Consider the following 5,432-nt stretch of genomic DNA (forward strand, 5'->3'; position numbering starts at 1 on the left):
CACTTAAGTGTGCAGACCTGGTGATTGAAATGAACATAATTATGGTGGGCATAGATAGTAGAAAACTCTTATACAGAGGACACAAGTTTGGGTAAGGGGCAAGAGTTTTAGCGGGGATTGGGGAGAAGAGTTCTCATGCAGGGGAAAGTTGGAATCTGGAATGGACAAAACTGACTGGGCGGTGGGGGCAAATACTCAGAACGTTGTGCAGGTGCACTTGAACGAAGACTGTGGATCAAGAACTGGTCGATGAGAATTAGTGTGGGGGGTGGGGGGAGGTTCCAGGATCTTTTATTCAGACCAAACTCACTGTCCCAGCTCTAGCCCATGGTCACAGCAGTGGACACCTGTGTACCACCTTCTCATTGCAAGAGCTTTGCTCCCCACAGCCTGTACATGGATAGGTAACATCCACCGAACCTGCCAGCATGAGGACTACTTCACCAGGAACTGTTTATATATATATATATATATATATATATATATATAAAAACCAGACCTCCCTCAGGAAGCTCCAGGACTTGGAGAGGTGCCATTGGATGGTCCCTGGCTGAGGCACATCCTGCTGTGCTCAGCAGTGCCCCCTGAAATGTTAAAGATTTGGCAGCACGGTTAACGCAGTGGTTAGTGCAACGCTGTTAGTGTCTGAATCCTGTGTGGCCTGTAAGGAGTTCATATGCTCTCCCTGTGTCTGTGTGGGTTTCCTCTGGTTTTATTCCACCCTTCAACAACGTACCAGGGAGCTGCAGGTCAATTGGGTGGTACAGGCTCGAGGGCCATGTGTTTAAATTCAGCGTAAACTCTGGCTGTTCACAAGGGTCCCCAAACTCGGTCTGAGTTGGATCCACAGGGGCTGGGTGTTGTGCCCAGCAGGTTGCAGGAGAAATTATGCCCATGGCACCTCTCCAAGTCCTGGAGCTTCCTGAGGGAGGTCCTGTTCTTTAACAGTTCCTGGTGAAGTAGTCCTCATCCTGGCAGGTTCAAGACACTCATATTCATGAAGCAACATTTATTATTTATTTGTACAGATATAATACTTGTCCTGTATATGTATTGATTGTCTGTGTGTGTGTTGTGGCTGCGTGTTTAGCACTGAGGACTAGAGACGTTACATTACCTATACTTGTGTAACCTTCTGACTCTTGTATCCTGCGTTCCAACTAAAGAAGGCAAGTATCTGGAATGCCTTCCTTCCTGCTTTTGAGATTTAAGGTTACCAAGTAATAAGACAGGTGAATTATACAAAATCTTGTGTTACGAGCCCAAAGGACCCCAAAACCCAGCAGCAATAGATATTCACTACGACAAGTAGTTACTTAGTTGTTTTTAATTATCTTTAAACATGAAAACAGAATCAAACTTGAACTTATCACTATTAACTTAACTAACCCAACTTAACCCCCTTCTAATTCTAAGCGCAGGTGTATGTAATGTGTGTGCAAATTTAAGACAAGTTCTTTGGTTTCCAGTTCAATCTTACTTCTTCTTCCAAGTTCACTGGTTGCAGGCAATTCCTAGATTGTGCACAGATTTTAACAGGTATAAAGTTCACCAGGGTTTGGTGCTTGAAAGATAAATGTTTACTGCTCAGGAAGGTTCTTGTAGGTTTGCAGAGAGAGATTTGTCATTCCAGGATTCCCACAACTGAGGTATCACCTCAATGTCCTGCTGATGAAACTTGCCCCATCAGGTTCTCCAGATGATAACCTCTTTCTTTCAGGCTATCACAGAGTTCCTTTCTTTTCCACTTATTCCAAGAGAAACATCAGACAGATAGCACTTCCAGCCATCTGGATCTTCTGTTTCAGTTCCAACAAGCTTCTCCTGGCTGACACTGTTCAGTCTCTCCCTCTCTCTGAGATTCCAACTGCCAGTCACATGTCCTTCTCACTTGCAAAACCCCCTCCTTCTCCAGTAAACAATAGGAGTCAGTCTTCTAGTTCATCTGTTGTTTTAGGTAAACAAACCTATCAATGGCCTCTGAGTGAGCACTTTGCAGAGAGGTCAAAAGCCTTGCAAAAAGGTCCAACACGGACAACCTGACTCTTCCAAGACAATAGTCCATTTCATTTCATAGTCTGCATTACTCCACACTCCATCTGTTGGTACCCTGTCCAACTCAACAACTGAGCTGTATCTCCCGGCAGCTGACAAAATATCAACAATTCTCTCAATGAGTGTGGGGTAGAAGGGAGGGAGGAAAGATGAGATGGGGATAAGAGATGAGAGTGGGAGGGGAGGAGAGGCAAGGAGCAGAGGGGATTGAGGGAGAAAGTCAGAGGACAACTAGAGGAAGCTGTGATGAATGGAGGGTTGGGGTCAGAGGAAGGAAGGAGAAGTGAGGGAAAGTCGGTGAGAGAGTGTAAATCAAGGTGAATGGAGCCTGTCCCTAAGATGGCTTCTGGATCTTCAGAAAGCCTAGCCTCACACAAGGGCCTGGACCTCTGTCTGAGAGGGATGTGGTTCCACTTTTTATTCTGACCACTCCCACGTTACCTGTTATCACCATCGCTAGGCTTGTGTCCAGAGAAAGGCAAGGTGTAGCACGGAACCAAAGGGTTTCTCAGTCTCTGTGCTTCCAGCTGTGATTTCCCCCTGCTTCTTCCCCCCCCACCCCCCCGCCGTATGTCAGCAAGGGCTTGCCTTCTTCTCTGCCATCCAAGCCCTGCACTGCCCTGCATGCCCTTTGGGTGACAGTGCTAATTGCCAGCAGTAGGTGGGGACGGGATACCAGGCTGGGCAGTGGGGTTGGGAGGATGGCAGGGGCCAGATTCCAACCGTAGACACTCAAGGATTGAAACCTGCTTGGCAGGGAACTGCAGCCGCTGGAAAGATAAAATCTAGAAAAACCCTGGAGTTACTGAGCAGGACAGATAACATCTGTGGAGAGAAATGGGCAACAGCTTGTGCTTAAATGTCATGTACACCACTACAATGTACAGATGCACAGGAACGCAAGATACCCTGACAATACTGTTCCCCATTCCAAAAACATTTCTTTTGTCTGTACACACACACACTGTTTATCTGGAGATCTAACTATCTGTATACAGTATATAGAGGATTAAATGGAAAAGGTTCACAGTTATTATTGGAGTGAGAAGAAAAAAAAGTGTTGTTTCAATAGCTCAGATAGGTCTTTTCTGTGGTCCCAGAGTAGTTCATGGTTGGGGTAGTGCTTAGAGGTTCAAGAGGCTGATTAAAAATTGCCAGTGTTGATTGAGCCAAATCCCTTCTCGTTTTGTTTAAATGAGAACGTCTCGTGTTTGTCACATGAGCACTTAAATACATGTGCATGTGGAGGGAGCAGGTCACTCACTGTTCAGGGACAGTTTCCAGACCACTTGTATCAAGTGGCTGGTGGGTAATATTAGAGCTGAAGTTCTAATGAAGAGCTGCTCCCACCTGACTACACGTACACATACATTTAGTGGCAACATTTAAAGGCTGCTTTGTGCTTCAGTGGCTCCCACCCAACCCCCCCCCCCCCCCCCACCACTATCAATGCAGCCCTCACCCATATTTCCCTCATTTACTGCGTCTTCCCTTTCCCCACCCCCTTGGCCCAACATAGCAGGGATATGTTTCCCTCGTCCTCACCTACCACCCAAATAGCTTCCGGTTCGATCATATTATCTCCCAATTTCCACCATCGCCTACCACCAGGCACATCTTCCCCTCCCCTCTCATCCCATCTCAACTTTCTGCAGGGACTGCTCTCTTTGTGTCTCCCTCATCCACTCCTCCCTTCCCACTATCTGCCCACCGGATAGCTTCTCCTGTGACCACAGGAGATGCTCTACGCACCCACATCTCCCCTTTTACCACCATTCAGGGCCCCAAATACTTCACCTGTAAATCTGCAGGGGTCGACAACTGCATCCGGTTCTCCCGTTGTGGTCTCCTCTACGTCGGAGAGACTGGTCCCAGAATGGGGGATCACTTTTTGAGTACCTCGCTGTCACAGGGTAGAGCATGCATACTCTACATGGGCAGTAGCCAAGGTGAGAATCGACTCTGGAAGCTGAGCTCTACACACTGCAGTGTTCTGCCACCCCAAATGTGGAGTGGCTGAACCTCAGTGCAAACACAAAACCTTGGAGCGGAATGATGCAGAGGCACCTTTTGTGACACACAGCAGAACAACTTTGAACAACACCATCCTTGGAAAGTAATTATAACTCCGCGAGATTGAGAGGATTTTCCAAGGCTGTTATTGCAAAAGCCACATGAAAAGAAACTGGAAAGAAAGACTCAGTGAATCATTGTTGCCAGATTTCTAATTTTTCGATGTTGCTAGACAAAGGCAGGTTTCTGAATGGCCCCTCTCGATGCTGAGCCATACAAACAACCCCAAGGTCTAGCTTCAGGGAAGATTGAGTGCGATTGAAGGCTGACAGATCGGCGTATCTCAGGTCTCCTCGCATTTGGACCCGAGAGGTGCAGGAGCAAGCATCCCCACGCTGCCGAGCATTGATAATCATCCCAGAGCTGAGGGCAGTGTCAGTAGGCACTTCACACCTGCCCCAGCTTTGCATCATGGACAGTGGTCTCGCATGGTTATTAAAGTCCGAAGAATGTGAGTGAGTTTTCCTGGAAGCCAGAGATTGCTTCGGAGAACTGTACGAGTGTGGAGGATAACGCAAGGTTAATTTAGTAGGAGATTTTAACTTTCAACAGAGGACATGAGTTAAGGGTAAAAGGGGAAAAGTTTAGGGGGAATATGAGGGGGAACTTCCCCCAGAGAGTGGTGGGGCTGTTGAATGAGCTGCCAGCTGAAATGGTGAATGCGGGCTCAATTTTAACATTTAAGAAAAATGTGGTGAGATAAATGGATGGGAGAGGTATGGACTGGGTGCAGATCAATGGGATGAGACAGAATAAGAGCTTGGCACAGACTAGAAAGGCTGAAGGGCCTGTTTTCTGTGCTGTAATGTTCAATGATGGGAGAGTCCTGGTCATAAGAATCTGGCAGGAACTACAGAAGGATTCATTTTGTTCTGCTGCAGGGAGAGAGCATGAGTAAAACCACGGTAGCATTCTCTCTGCTCAGCTACGACAGAAGATTCTGTTGATTCAAAGGCAAGGCTCTCTCCTCTGATTCTGGGGATGGCAAAGCATTGAAAACAGGGATGGGATTTGCTCTGCACAAGAAACCAAACGTGGCTCCACCTCCCCCTCCCCGTCCATTTATACCTCCCACTACCTTGAAAAGCACCCAATGTATTAAATGTCACACCCCGGCCACATTCTCCTCAACCCCAAAGAACGTTACAGCACAGAAACAGGCTCTTTGGCCCTTCTCGTCTTCAGAAATGTCACCATTAAATTTCTGCCAACATCGAACAACCCCTCCCCCCTGCCCACCCCTGTCCCCAACCATCTCCCAGGCTGTCTAACCTTCACTGGAGAGTGCCACTACTCCACACTGA

Source organism: Narcine bancroftii, chromosome 13 (assembly GCF_036971445.1).
Source record: "Narcine bancroftii isolate sNarBan1 chromosome 13, sNarBan1.hap1, whole genome shotgun sequence".
Lineage (NCBI taxonomy): Eukaryota > Metazoa > Chordata > Chondrichthyes > Torpediniformes > Narcinidae > Narcine > Narcine bancroftii.